General features: G+C 48.7%; 1 protein-coding gene and 1 long non-coding RNA gene across 4 annotated transcripts in view; one reads left to right on the top strand and one right to left on the bottom strand.

Annotated features, from left to right (window-relative positions):
• LOC140397713 (uncharacterized) overlaps positions 1 to 15,298 on the top strand; it is a 63,235-nt gene extending 47,937 nt beyond the window's left edge. Inside the window, exons 4-5 of one of the 2 annotated variants that reach the window (XR_011937193.1) lie at positions 10,624 to 10,750; positions 14,944 to 15,298. This is a non-coding gene — a long non-coding RNA (uncharacterized lncRNA). The remainder of the gene's footprint in view (positions 1 to 10,623; positions 10,751 to 14,943) is intronic. The other variant, XR_011937244.1, reaches the window with a different exon arrangement.
• smtnb (smoothelin b) overlaps positions 1 to 15,728 on the bottom strand; it is a 772,002-nt gene that overhangs the window by 344,514 nt on the left and 411,760 nt on the right. The gene's annotated exons all lie outside the window — the stretch shown is intronic.

Below are 15,728 nucleotides of genomic sequence, written 5' to 3'. Positions count from 1 at the left end.
AGATAGTAGGATTATTGTGTAAACATTACTTGTTGTATATAATAAATGACCGTTGATTTCAATCTTACTAAGCGGTGTGCTGACTTATTAATCATAACTTGAGCTTGAACCACGTGGCGATATCAGAAAGATACCTGGCGACTCGTGAGCAAAGGTGACATAATCAGAGGTAATAAACTAAGGCTAAAAAGAGCAACAACCTTGAGCACCAGTGCAATAGGGGCTGGTTTAGCTCAGTGGGCTAGACAGCTGGTTTGTGATGCAGAACAAGGCCAGCAGCGTTCTGTATTCCTGTACCAGCTGAGAATTCTGAATTCACCCTCTGTGTACCCGGACAGGCGCCGGAATTTGGCGAATAGGGGCTTTTCACAGTAATTTCATTGCAGTGTTAATGTAAGCCTACTTGTGACAATAAAAGGTTATTTTTAAAAATATTATATGCGCATGCCAGGATTTGGTTCTGGTGAGATTGTGCCGTGTGGAAGGGCTTGCACAGGTCCTGGACAGAGAATGGCACTGAAACGTGGAACAAGTAACAAATTGATGGACAGATCATTTCTACACCAAAGTTCTGGACAAAATACCACATTCTCAGGCTTATCCTTCATTTCTGTTGAGGAACCTGCAAGGGGTGATACCGTGTATATGGTGTTTTCAACACTTTTCAACACTCAGGACTATTAACAGCCCATCAACCGAGACATCTGCAGTTATACTCAGGACTATTAGCAGCCCATCAACCCAGACATCTGCAGTTTAATCGGCTATCCCCGGGAACAATTGCAACATATTAGCAATTGAATACCGGGCCAGACCTGTCGGCGCGTGCAGCGGCCGAAACAAAGGCAGGTGAACGACCACCCCCCGATTTTCAACACTTTGTTACTGTTAACTGTTTGATAAACAAAATATTCCCAAATGCATTCTCGTGGGTTCATATGCCATCTCTCAGACATAAGAACATAAGAACTAGGAACAGGAGTAGGCCATCTGGCCCCTCGAGCCTGCTCTGCCATTTAATGAGATCATGGCTGATCTTTGTGGACTCAGCTCCACTCTCCGGCCCGTACACCATATCCCCGAATCCCTTTATTCTTTAGAAAGGTATCTATCTTTTTCTTAAAAACGTTTAAAGAAGGAGCTTCAACTGCTTCACTGGGCAAGGAATTCCAGAGATTCACAACCCTTTGGGTGAAGAAGTTCCTCCTACACTCCGTCCTAAATCTACTTCCCCTTATTTTGAGGCTATGCCCCCTAGTTCTGCTTTCCCCGACCAGTGGAAACAACCTGCCCGCATCTATCCTATCTAATCCCTTCATAATTTTATATGTTTCAATAAGATCCCCCCGCATCCTTCTAAACTCCAATGAGTACAGTCCCAGTCTACTCAACCTCTCGTCATAATCTAATCCCCTCAACTCTGGGATCAACCTAGTGAATCTCGTCTGCACTCCCTCCAGTGCCATTATGTCCTTTCTCAGGTAAGGAGACCAAAACTGAACACAATACTCCAGATGCGGCCTCACCAACACCCTATACAATTGCAGCATAGCCTCCCTAGTCTTGAACTCCATCCCTCTAGCAACGAAAGACAAAACTCGATTAGCCTTCTTAATCACCTGTTGCACCTGCACACCAACTTTTTGCAACTCGTGCACCAGCACACCCAGGTCCCTCTGCACAGCAGCATGTTTTAACATCTTACCGTTTAAATAATAATCCATTCTGCTGTTATTCCTCCCAAAATGGATAGCCTCACACTTGAATTCCATCTGCCAAACCCTAGCCCATTCACTTAATCTATCCAAATCCTTCTGCAGACTTCCAGTATCCTCTGCACTTTTTGCTTTACCACTCATCTTAGTGTCGTCTGCAAACTTTGACACATTGCACTTGGTCCCCAACTCCAAATTGTCTATGTAAATTGTGAACAACTGCGGGCCCAACACTGATCCTTGAGGGACCCCACTAGTTACTGGTGCCAACCAGAGAAACACCCATTTATCCCCACTCTCTGCTTTCTGTTAGTTAACCAATCCTCTACCCATGCTACCACTTTACCCTCAATGCCATGCACCTTTAGTTTATGCAGCAACCTTTTGTGTGGCACCTTGTCAAAAGCTTTCTGGAAATCCAGATATACCACATCCATTGGCTCCCCGTTATCTACTGCACTGGTAACGTCCTCAAAAAATTCTACCAAATTAGTCAGACACGACCTACCCTTTGTGAACCCATGCTGCGTCTGCCCAATGGGACAATTTCCCTCCAGGTGCCCCGCTATTTCCTCCTTAATGATAGATTCCAGCATTTTCCCTACAACCGAAGTTAAGCTTACCAGCCTATAATTACCCGCTTTCTGCCGACCTCCTTTTTTAAACAGTGGTGTCACGTTTGCTACTTTCCAATCCTCTGGGACCACCCCAGAGTCTAGTGAATTTTGATAAATGATCACTAGTGCGTTTACAATTTTCCTAGCCATCTCTTTTAACACTCTGGGATGCATCCCATCAGGGCCAGGAGACTTGTCTACCTTTAGCCCCATTAGCTTGCCCAATACTGCCTCCTTAGTGATTACAATCATCTCAAGGTCCTCACCTATCATATCTTTATTTCCATCAGTCACTGGCATGTTATTTGTGTCCTCCACTGTGAAGACTGACCCAAAAAACCTGTTCAGCTCCTCAGCCATTTCCCCATCTCCTATTATTAAATCTCCATTCTCATCTTCAAAAGGACCAATATTTACCTTAGCCACTCTTTTTTGTCTTATATATTTGTAGAAGCTTTTACTATCTGCTTTTATGTTCTGAGCCAGTTTACTTTCATAGTCTACCTTACTCTTCTTTATGGCTTTTTTAGTAGCTTTCTGTTGTCCCCTAAAGACTTCCCAGTCCTCTAGTCTCCCACTAATTTTTGCCACTTTGTATGTTTTTTCCTTCGATTTGATACTGTCCCTCACCTCCTTAGATATCCACGGTCGATTTTTCCCCTTTCTACCGTCTTTCTTTTTTTGTCGGTATGAACCTTTTCTGAACACTGTGAAAGATCGCTCGGAAGGTTCTCCACTGTTCCTCAACTGCTTCACCATGAAGTCTTTGCTCCCAGTCTACCTTAGCTAGTTCTTCTCTCATCCCATTGTAATCACCTTTGTTTAAGCACAAAACACTAGTGTTTGATTTTACCTTGTCATCCTCCAACTGTATTTTAAATTCCACCATATTGTGGTCGCTCCTTCCAAGAGGATCCCGACCTATGAGATCATTAATCAATCCTGCCTCATTACACAGGACCAGATCTAGGACTGCTTGTTCCCTTGTAGGTTCCATTACATACTGTTCCAGGAAATTATCCCGGACACATTCTATAAACTCCTCCTCAAGGCTGCCTTTACCAACCTGGTTAAACCAGTCTCCCATGATAACCGCTGTACCATTTCTACATGCATATGTTATTTCTTTGCTTATTGCCTGCCCAACCATCCTGTTACTATTTGGTGGCCTGTAGACTACTTCTATCAGTGACCTTTTCGCCTTACTATTCCTGATTTCCACCCAAATTGATTCAACCTTGTCCTCCATAGCACCAATATCATCCCTTACTATTGCCCGGATGCCATCCTTAAACAACAAAGCTACACCACCGCCCTTACCGTCCATTCTATCCTTTCGTATAGTCTGATACCCTTGGATATTTAACTCCCAGTCGTGACCATCTTTTAACCATGTTTCAGTAATGGCCACTAAATCATAGTCATTCACGATGATTTGCGCCGTCAACTCATTTATCTTATTTCGTATACTACGAGCATTCAGGTAAAGTACACTAATGCTGTTTTTTATGTCTTTGTTATGAATCCTTACACCTTGATTAGTAACTTTTCACAAATTATTTTTCCTCTTACCCTTTCTCCTAATTTTCCTTGTCTTTGAACCCATATCTCTACATAATAACCTGTCACGTAACCTGCTGCCTTGATCGCCATTAACCATTATACTGTCCATAGCTTTACACTTCCCTTCCCCCCAACTTGCTAGTTTAAAGTCCTTGTGTCCAACTGAGTGTTATTGCCTAGCATTCCAATCAAACTGTCAGCCTTAACATTTTTCCTGAACCCTGGAGGCGTAACTGGCTCGGTGGATGGCACTCAGAGAGGGTGGGGCATGCAAGGGTGAGGGAGGCTCGGGGATTTGGAGGGACCAGGGTGGAAGCCCTTACTGATTGCCGGTTTCTCTCCTTCTCCAATTCTTTTTTCCAAATACCACAATGGTTGGAGATGTTGACTCTGCAGCATCTTCCCTTGTGGTGCTGGTGGCAGCCCAGGCAGCTAGACACTGGACAAGGCGATCGCAGCATTGACGCAGGTTGGTGGTGGTACCCCATGTAGACCCGGCCACCCATCAGGCTGAGGAGGCACCCAGAGGGGGACGCCGGCGAAAGGCCAAGGTGTACAGGCTTCGTTGGTCATATGTTGAGATGACGGACAGCATGTGAGGCAGGAGACTCCACTTGAACAAGGAGATGGTGCGGCACCGGTGCCACGTCCTCGTGGTCTTGGCACCCTGTGGAGGAAGAGGAGGACACCTTCTCCTGGTGGCCAAGAAGGTCACCACTGCATTGAATTTTTATGCCATCGGATCATTCCAGGCCTCGAGCATGGACTTGTACAGCACCTCACAAGCAACAGCCTACAAGTGCGCCTATGATGTCACGGACGCCCTGTAAGCCCTGATATCTGACTATATCAACTTTGAGTTGGACCAAGTCCATCAAGATGCCCTAGCAGCAGGATTCTGCACTACAGCCAGGATCCCCAGAAGCAGTGTGGAGAGGAGTACACTTGGCCAGAAACAGCGGGGAGAGGAGTGGGCCCGGCCATTTTAAAAGGGTGACAGCAGCTTCGGTCCTTTTCATCCGTCTTTTTTTCTCTCTACCTGGAATTTTTTTTGGTTTTAACCCAGATGCTTACCAGGGGAAAGGTTTGAGGTGCTGAGAGGATGGCCAAAGAGGCAGTAAAGAAAGTTGCCGGGAAGAAATCTCAAGTAGGAAGCCCGGTAAAAAACCATGAGGGAGACAAAATGGCGGAGGAATCGGCCCTACCCGTCACTTTAGAAACCCTGACAAGGGCGAAAGCACAGGAGCTCGAAAATCTGGGAGGCATATGGATCGCAGATTTGAGAGACAGGGCAGGGAACTGAAGCAGACTTTTAAAGCCGACGTCAAGGAGGTATTGGGCTCGCTCTGGGAGTAGCTGGGCCAAATGTCAGGTGTGTGAAAGAGCAGGGTGAGACACTAAAGGGTGTTGAAGGCTGACTGGTTTCATTGGAAGCCGAAGTGCAGATTCTGGCGGGGAAAAACAAGGACCTGAAAACCAAGGTCGATGATTTGGAGAACATGTTGAGGCACTTGAATCTTAGAATCCTGGGGACAAAGCCGATCGAATATTTTTCTTTTTAAAAAAAAAAATGTTTATTCAAATTTGTCCAACAAAATTTTTATAACAAACAAACCCGCCCCCATAACAAAAAGAACACAAACATCACAATCAAAAATAATAAACTACTGATACATTGGGTTTCTCAAACATATATTAACCCCCCCCATATAACCTCCTCCTAGCACTCCACGAGATAGGCTAGGAACGGTTGCCACCGCCTGAAGAACCCCTACACAGACCCTCTCAAGGCAAACTTTATCCTCTCCAACTTAATGAAATGAAATGAAATAAAAATCGCTTATTGTCACAAGTAGGCTTCAAATGAAGTTCTTGCCTTCTCCGACCCATACACCCGAAATCACCCTGTCCTGAATCCTCTGTGCCGGGAGCAACGGGAATTCCCTCACCTGCCGCCTCACAAACGCCCTCACTTGCATACACCTGAACGCATTTCCCGGGGGTGACCCAAACTTCACCTCCAGCGCCCCTAGGCTCACAAACGTCCCATCTATAAACAGGTCCCCCATTCTTCTGATCCGTGCTCGATGCCAGCTCCGAAACCCCCCATCCATCGTTCCCGGGACGAACCGATGGTTCTCCCGAATCGGGGACCAAACCGAGGCTCCCACCTTGCCCCTATGCCGTCTCCACTGCCCCCAGATCTTCAACGTTGCCGCCACTACCGGACTCGTGGTGTACCTTGTCGGCGAGAGCGGCAGCGGTGCCGTCACCAGCGCCCTCAGGCTCGTGTCCCTGCAGGACGCCATCTCCAACCTCTTCCACGCCGCCCCCTCTCCCTCTGCTACCCACTTACGGATCATCGCCACGTTGGCTGCCCAATAGTAGCCACACAGATTCGGCAGTGCCAGCCCTCCCTGTCCCTGCTACGCTCCAGAAACACCCTCTTTACCCTCGGGGTCTTATTTGCCCACACGAAACCCATGATGCTCCTACCTACCCGGTTAAAAAAGGCCTTGGTAATCATAATGGGAAGGCACTGGAATACAAAGAGAAACCTCGGGAGGACCATCATTTTAACCAACTGTACCCTGCCCGCTAGCGAGAGTGGCAGCACATCCCATCTTTTGAAATCCTCCTCCATCTGCTCCACCAACCACGTCAAATTGAGCTTGTGCAGGGCCCCCCGGCTCCCAGCCACCTGGATCCCCAAGAACCGAAAGTTCCCTTCCGCCCTCTTCAATGGTAGGTCGTCTATCCCTCTTCCCTGGTCCCCTGGATGCACCACTAAGAGCTCACTTTTCCCTACGTTGAGCTTATAGCCCGAGAAGTCCCCAAACTCCCTTAGGATCCGCATGACCTCCACCATCCCCTCCACTGGATCTGCCACATACAGCAACAGGTCGTCCGCATACAGCGACACCCGATGTTCCTCTCCCCCTCGGACCAACCCCCTCCATTTCCTGGACTCCCTTAGTGCCATGGCCAAAGGCTCGATTGCCAATGCAAACAACAAGGGGGACAGGGGGCACCCCTGCCTCGTCCCTCGGTATAGCCGAAAGTACTCCGACCTCCGCCGATTCGTAGCCACACTCGCCACCGAAGCTCTATATAGGAGCCTGACCCAACTGATAAACCCCTCCCTAAACCCAAACCTCCGCAACACTTCCCAAAGATACTCCCACTCCACCCGGTCGAAGGCCTTCTCCGCGTCCATAGCTGCCACTACCTCCGCCTCTCCCTCCACCGATGGCATCATAATCACGTTGAGGAGCCTCCGCACATTAGTGTTTAGCTGCCTGCCCTTTACAAATCCTGTCTGGTCCTCATGAATCACCCCAGGGACACAGTCCTCAATTCTCGTAGCCAGCACATTTGCCAGCAACTTAGCATCCACATTGAGGAGCGAGATCGGTCTATACGACCCACATTGCAGTGGGTCCTTCTCCCGCTTCAGAATAAGCGAGATCAGCGCCCTGGACATTGTCGGGGGCAGGGTCCCCCCCTCCCTTGACTCATTGAAAGTCCTCACTAACAACGGGCCTAGCAGGTCCACATATTTCCTATAAAACTCGACCAGGAACCCATCTGGCCCTGGCGCCTTCCCCGCCTGCATGTTCCCCAATCCTTTAACCAGCTCCTCCAACCCAATTGGCGCCCCTAAACCAGCCACCTCCTGCTCCTCCACCCTCGGGAACCTCAGTTGATCCAAAAATCGTCGCATTCCCTCTTCCCCCGCTGGGGGCTCAGATCTGTACAGCTCCTCATAGAAGTCCTTAAATACCTCATTTACTCTCTCCGCACTCCGCACCGTATTCCCCCTGCTATCCTTAACTCCACCTATCTCCCTCGCTGCCACCCTCTTACGGAGCTGGTGTGCCAGCATCCGGCTCGCCTTCTCCCCATACTCGTACGTCGCTCCCTGTGCTTTCCTCCACTGTGCCTCTGCTTTCCCTGTGGTCAACAGGTCAAACTCCGTCTGGAGGCTTCGCCGCTCCCTAAGTAGCCCCTCCTCGGGGGGGCCTCTACATATCTCCTGTCCACCCTTAAGATCTCCCCCACCAACCTCTCCCTCTCCCTGCCCTCTCTCTTCTCCCTGTGGGCCCTAATGGAGATTAACTCTCCCCTGACCACCACCTTCAGCGCCTCGCAGACTACCCTCACCTGCACCTCTCCGTTATCATTGGCCTCCAAGTATCTCTCAATGCACCCCTGCACCCTCCCGCACACCTCCTCATCCACCAGTAATCCCACATCCAGACACCACAGCGGGCGCTGGTCCCTCTCCTCTCCTAACTCCAGCTCCACCCAGTGCGGGGCGTGGTCTGAGATGGCTATGGCCGAATACTCCGTTCCTTCCACTTTCGGGATTAGCGCCCTACTCAAAACAAAAAAATCTATCCGGGAGTAGGCTCTATGTACATGGGAAAAGAATGAGAATCCCCTGGCCAGGGGCCTAACAAACCTCCATGGATCCACTCCCCCCATCTGGTCCATAAAGGCCCTAAGCACCTTGGCCGCAGCCGGCCTCTTCCCCGTCTTGGATCTGGAGCGATCTAATGCTGGATCCAGCACCATGTTGAAATCCCCACCCATTATCAAGCTTCCTGCCTCCAGGTCCGGAATCCGACCCAGCATGCGCTTCATAAATTCGGCATCATCCCAGTTCGGGGCATATACGTTTACCAGTACCACCCACACCCCCTGCAACCTACCGCTCACCATCACATAGCGACCTCCATTATCCACTACAATATTCTTTGCCTCAAACGACACCCGCTTCCCCACCAGTATTGCAACCCCTCTGTTCTTCGCATCCAGCCCCGAATGGAATACCTGTCCTACCCATCCCTTTCTCAACCTGACCTGGTCTGCCACCTTCAAATGTGTCTCCTGAAGCATGACCACGTCTGCCTTCAGTCCCTTTAAGTGCGCGAACACTCGGGCCCTCTTAACCGGCCCATTCAGGCCCCTCACATTCCAAGTTATCAGCCGGATTGGGGGGCTTCTCACCCCCCCCGCCTCTGCCGACTAGCCATCTCCTTTTCTAGGCCAGTCACGTGCCCGCGCCTCCTGCACCCTCCAGTCCCCCAGACGGCGGACACCCGCCCCGACCACCTCTCCTATTTCCAGTTCCCCATTGGCCAATGCAGCAGCAACCCTATACCCCCCCTCCCCCCGCTAGATCCATATCTAGCTCTTTTGCTCCCCCCATAACACTCCCATAAGTCAGCTGACTCCTGCTGACCCGGCCTCTCCCGCCTTCCCATCGACCCCCCCAGTGTGGGAATCCCCCCTCCCCTTCAGCCAGTGTGCGCTCCTCCGACGCCCACCGCCGTCCTTTCCTAGCGCGGGAAAAAGCCCGCGCTTTCCTGAGCCGGCCCCGCCCCCTCTGGCGCAGCTCTTTTTGCGGCCTTATCTCAATTCCCCCATCCCCGGGCCTCCCCTCCCTCCAACACAGGCGCCCACATTCTCCCACAGTCTCCCCATCAAATCCCTTCACCCATCCCCACCCAGCTCCCAACCAAGCGAACATTCCCTACACGTAGTTAAAACCATATATACAGCAGACATACACAACCACAGACCCTCAATTTGAGTCCAACCTTTCAGTCTGTATAAAGCTCCAAGCCTCCTCAGGCGTTTCAAAATAGTGGTGCCGATCTTGGAATGTGACCCACAATCGCGCTGGCTGCAGCATACGGAATTTCACGCCCTTACAATGGAGCACCGCCTTGGCCCGATTAAAGCCAGCTCTCTTCTTAGCCACCTCTGCACTCCAGTCCTGGTAGATTTGGATCTCCGTGTTCTCCCACCTGTTGCTCCGCTCTTTCTTGGTCCATCTCAAGACACACTCTCTATCCATAAAGAGGTGAAACCTCACCACTACAGCCCTTGGCGGCTCGTTGGCCTTGGGTCTCCTTGCCAGGACCCGATGAGCCCCATCTAGCTCCAGGGGGCTCGGGAAGGCTCCCGCGCCCATCAGCGAATTGAGCATCGTGCTCACATATGCCCCGGTATCGGACCCCTCAACTCCTTCAGGGAGACCCAGAATCCGAAGATTCTTCCTCCTCGACCTATTCTCCAGGTCCTCAAATCTTTCCGCCCACCTCTTGTGCAGCGTCTCGTGTGCCTCCACCTTCACTGCCAGGCCCAAGATCTCATCCTCGTTCTCCGAGACTTTTTGTCGCATCTCCCGGATCGCCGCTCCCTGGGCCCTCTGGGTCTCCACTAGCTTCTCAATCGCCACCTTCATTGGTGCCAGCATTTCGGTCTTCAGCTCCTCAAAGCAGCGTTTAAGAAACTCCTGCTGCTCCTGCGACCACTGCGCCCACGCTGCTTGGTCTCCACCCGCCGCCATCTTACTTTTTCTCCCTCTCACTTTTCGCTGCTCCAAGATCCCTTTTTTCACCGCTCCACTCCTGGTCCAATCCATACACTGTCGGGGGGATCTTGCTGTCACCTTCCCACCCTGGAAGCAGTCGAACAAGTGCCGTTGGGGCCCCACTAGAGAGCCCTAAAGTCCGTTCCCGGTGGGAGCTGCCAAACGTGCGACCTATCCAGGCATGGCCGCAACCGGAAGTCCCGATCGAATATTTTTCGACGATGTTCTCCCGGCTGGTGGGCGGGGGTGAGGTGTTTGCTCTGCTGGAATTGGACAGTGCGCAACGGGCCCTGCGACAGAAGCCGAATGAATTACCACGAGCAGTAATCATTCAATTCCATAGGTATCAGAGGAAGGAGCGCGTCCTGGAATGGGCCAAGTAAGAACATGATATCAACTGGGATAGCAACACGGTGCGCATTCACCAGGACATTGGCTCCGAATTGACAAGAAGGACAGCCTTCAACAAGGTAAAGACAGTAATGTATAAAAAGGGTGTGTGGTTCGGAGGCTTACATTGCCACTGCAATGAATTTACTGTGAAAATCCCCTCGTCGTCACACTCCGGCACCTGTTCGGGTACACTGAGGGAGAAATCAGAATGTCCAAATCACCTAACAACACGTGCTTCGGGACTTGCGGGAGGAAACTGGAGCACCCGGCGGAAACTCATGCAGACACAAGGAGAACGTGCAGACTCTGCACAGACAGTGACCCAAGCTGGGAATCGAGCATGGGACCCTGGCACTGTGAAGCAACAGTGCTAACCACTGTGCTACTGTGCCATCGGGGGATATGACATAGTAGCATTGACAGAAACATGATCAAAGCCAAAACAGGACTGGGTACTTAACATCCCAGGTTATAAGGTTTTAGTAGGAACAGAGTGGGTAAAAAGGTGTAGAAGTCTTGTTTGGTATTTATTATAGACTTCCAAATAGTGGGGAGGAAGTGGAAGAGAGCATTTGTAGGCAGATTATGGAACCCTGCAGGGCAAGTAGGGTTGTGATAGTTGGAGATTTCAATTACCCTAAGGTCGACTGGGGAAAGGATACGGTGTGGGGCACGGAAGGGGAGAAATTTCTGCAGTGTGTGCAGGAGAACTTCTGGAACAGTACATTTCCAGTCCTACCAAGTGTGCTTGATCTTGTCCGAGGAAATGAGGCAGGGCAGGTGGAGAACGTCAGAGTGGGGAAGCCGTTGGGAAGTAGCGATCATAATATAATACAATTCAATATTAAGTTGGAAGAGGATAAAAGTCAGTCACAGATTAAGATCCCAGACTGGAAAACGGCAACTTTTAGGGATCTGAAAGTTGAACTGGAGCAGGTTGATTGGAAACGGATTTTGGTCAATGAAACAATAGATGAAAAATGGAAGACTTTCAAAGCAGAGATGAATAGGGTGCAAGCTATATATGTAGTCATGAAATAAAAATGGGGGATCCAAAGCTAGAGTACCTTGGATGTCTAAGGATATTGATGATAAAATAAGGAAGATAAAAGCGACATGATACATGCCGGATTAATACTAATAATAATAGAAATCAGGAAGAGTACCTCAAATGAAGAAGAGAGGCTAAGGCATAAGGAAGGCTAAGAGGAAGCATGAGGAAAGTATGGCAGGGTGTGCTAAAACAAATAACAAAATGTTCTTCAAACCTATTAATGGTAAAAGATGAGTGAAGGATAGAGTGGGGCTCATAAGGGACAAGGAGGGTAATCTGCTCACTGAAGTGGAGGGTATGGCAGGGGTACTAAATGAGTATTTTGCTTCTGTCTTTACCAAATGATAAGATGGTGACAATAGCCCAGATGAAAATGTGGGTGTTGAGCAATTGAGCAGTATAATTATAGATAAAGAAAAGGTGCTAAAAAGGCTGGCAGCACTCCATGTAGAGGAGTCGTCAGGCCCCGACGGGATGCTTCCAAAATTGCTGAGAGAGGTATGGGAGCTCATTGCTGTGCCATTGACAGAAATGTCCCAGGCATCTCTGAACAGAGTAAGAAGTCTTACAACACCAGGTTAAAGTCCAACAGGTTTGTTTCGAATCACTAGCTTTCGGAGCACAGCTCCTTTCTCAGGTGAATCAGTGACCCTTCTAGAAGCTATAGGCTGCTCACAGTCAAAGGGGGTGAAATGGGCTTTAAGGAGAAAAGCTGCAGCAGGGCTCTGTCCTGGAAGAGTCTGGTAGGACAAGCCGCCTGAGGCTGTGGTTGGAACTGTTATGGGTCTCCACAATATTTGAAGGTGGCTTGAAGGCCTCAAAACACAAAGCCCCTCACCCTCATGTGGCCCAGGGCAACCCCCAACCTGGAACACACTCTTCCTCCTTCCCCCGCCCCCCCCCCTCCCCCCCAGCACTGGGACAACAGCTCGAGTGCCCTTGAATGCATCCACCCTTGGTCGGTGGCGGGGGCGGGTGTCATTGACTCACCTAATTAAGGAGCTGCGCTCCGAAAGCTAGTGATTCAAAACAAACCTGTTGGACTTTAACCTGGTGTTGTAAGACTTCTTACTGTGCCCACCACAGTCCAACGCCGGCATCTCCACATCTCTGAACACAAGGATAGTCCCAGAGAACTGGAAGATTGCAAATGTGACACCGTTGTTTAAGAAAGAGGCAGAGGCCAATCAAGGAAACTACAGACCTGTCAGATTGACATCAATAGTGGCAAAACTAATGGAGGCCATAATACAGGATGAGATAAATATACACAGAGAAAAATATGTTAACATTAGACCGTCAACTTGGCTTTGTCAAGGGCAGGTCATGTCTGACAAATTTAATTGACTTAGGCAGTTAATGAAGGTAATGCCATGGATGTTGTATATTTGAACTTTCAAAATGCATTTGATACGGTGCCACATGGCAGGTTGGTCAACAAATTAAAAATGTTTAGGATTGATGGGTCCTTGGCAGCATGGATTAAAAGTTGAGAGAAGAAACAGAGGGTAGGTATAGATGGGCATTTCTCAGACTGGAGATGAGTTGAACGTAGTGTCCCTAGGGCTCAGTGTTGGGATCCTTGCTTTTTCTGATTTATATAAATGATTTAGAAGTGGTGTTGAAGGCTAAATCTCTAAATTTGCAGATACTTATCTGCATCTGAGGAATGGGCAGCACGGTAGCATAATGGTTAGCACAGTTGCTCCAGGGTCCCAGGTTCGATTCACGGCTTGTGTCACTGTCTGTGTGGTCTGCACGTTCTCCCAGTGTCTGCGTAGGTTTCCTCCGGGTGCTCCGGTTTGCTCCCACACCCAATGATGTGTGGGATAGATGGATTGGCCATGCTAAATTGCGCTTAGTGTCCAAAAAGGTTAATTGGGGTTATGGACTGGAGGAGGTGTGTGCTTGGGTGGCGTGCTCGTTCCAAGGGCCGGTGCAAACTCGATGGGCCGAATGGCCTCCTTCTGGCACTGTAAATTCTATGATTCTATGATAGGAAGCTAAGGCGAATAGTGAAGTGTAAAGATGACTCTGAGCGACTTCAGAGGGACATTGACAAGTTGGTCAAATGGGCAGACACCTGGCAGATGAACTTCAATGCAGCAAAATGTGGGGGAATAGATTTTGGTAGAAGAAACATGGGGAGACAATATAGGCTCCATTGTACAACTTTAGAGGGGAGTACAGGAGCAGAGGGACCTCGGGGTTCAAGTGCATAATTCTCTGAACAGTACAGGAACAGGCCCTCCAGCCCTCCAAGCCTGCATCAATCATGATGCCTGTCACAATTTCAAGATGGAGAGCAAGAGAGCAAGGAATGAGATGAGGAGAAACGTCTTTACTCAGAGTTGTCAGGGTTTGGAATGTACTGCTTGGGAGAGTTGTGGTAGTGGATTCCATAGGAGGTTTCAAAAGAGAACTGGATATATACTTGAAAAGTGATTAATTTAGAGGGCTACGGAGATAGGGCTGAGGAATGGAACTAGCTAGGTAGATCTTTTGGGAGCTGGTGCAGACACAATGATCCGAATGGCCTCCTTCTGTGCTGTAAACAACAAAAAAATATAGTGGTGGGGAACGTGCCGACAGAGACGGGGAGAAACTCCCAGTCAAACCATCCTGAAATGACACATGGAAAAGTTTCCGTTAAATCGTGCCCATAGTTACAGACAATAACATAGATGAAAGCAGTATCTTCGCCTACCTTCAATGGTGAAGGTAATCATTGACTTTCGCAAACAGAAAGCCACTGACTTGTTTAAAGCATAATTTTTAATTGGATGTGAGCATCACTTGCAAATCCAACAGCCTGGTAGGAGCCCAAGGGGCAAAAATTAAGAACCGTTGAGGAAGATGAGGGGTGCAAGACCGATCAGGCTGCACCAGTGCACACCAGCTGCACCCATAGTTACGGACCGTAGATGGACATATCTATAACTTTCGTAGTAGTATTTGGGCAAACTGCCATTATGAATGATTCATGCCAAATTTTGCAAAGTGACAAGGGAGTCAGTAGTGATGGGGGACAGGTGAAAAAGTGGAGTTATGGCAAAATCAGATCAGTTATGATCTAATTGAATAGTGTAGCAGGCTCGAGGGACAGAATACCTACTCCTCCTTCTATTCCTTATGACCTGCTCTCAACTCATTTGAAAGTGTGTTATTGCTATTGTCTGTGATGGTCATAACAGCTCTTAACTTCAATGCCTCCAGATTATTCCTGCGCCTCCTGATTCTTCCACCAACTTTGTGCCAACCTCAAGCCTAAGATAAGCTAGTACCTCTTCCAACTCAATATCAGGAAAATGAAGGAAAAATGTTCCAAATGTGAACAGGGATCTGGAAGCACAATATTCACTAGTCTTATTTGATACCAAATAAGGAGCAAATTTCTGCAACAAACTGACAGCAGTTCATCTGAACAGAAAGATCTTCTAACATGCCAAATAGAGTATTATTTATGGTTTGTCTTAACAGATGGTCAACTCTGTATTCTAAAGTTGTTGTCTTGTATTGCTATAGTTCCAAGTAGACCAAAATGAAGTGCTTGTATTTTTAACTGATTAAAAGTACATGAAAACTTCCAACATGTTTCTAGATCATAGCTAAAATTAAAGATCATTAATGGAAATTTTACAGAAAATATTTTGCTGCAAAATCTTCCTTTTCCCCATTTAATCCCATTTGTTATTAGTCAAAGTTCCATGTACATTTATCCTTAAACAGGATCCAGATAAGAGCTGTTCAGAGTCTAGTACAGTTGAACATTAAGGGCAGGATTCCCCATTTGCGAGGCTACGGGCGGGATTCTCCGTCAGCTGATGACAGGACTCATGTCCCCCTACAAGCACCTGTGGATAACACGGGGAGGTTCCTCCTGATTGTACCTTCTGAGATATGGGGAGGTATGATCTTAGCTGGTCGTCAGACAATGACTTCCTCTTTTTCAAGATCCCTAATCCACACTTTGTCTTCTTTGTGTGACTGTGGTACCTTCT

Source organism: Scyliorhinus torazame, chromosome 1 (genome assembly GCF_047496885.1).
Source record: "Scyliorhinus torazame isolate Kashiwa2021f chromosome 1, sScyTor2.1, whole genome shotgun sequence".
NCBI lineage: Eukaryota > Metazoa > Chordata > Chondrichthyes > Carcharhiniformes > Scyliorhinidae > Scyliorhinus > Scyliorhinus torazame.
This window is presented reverse-complemented; position numbering and strand designations above follow the sequence as displayed.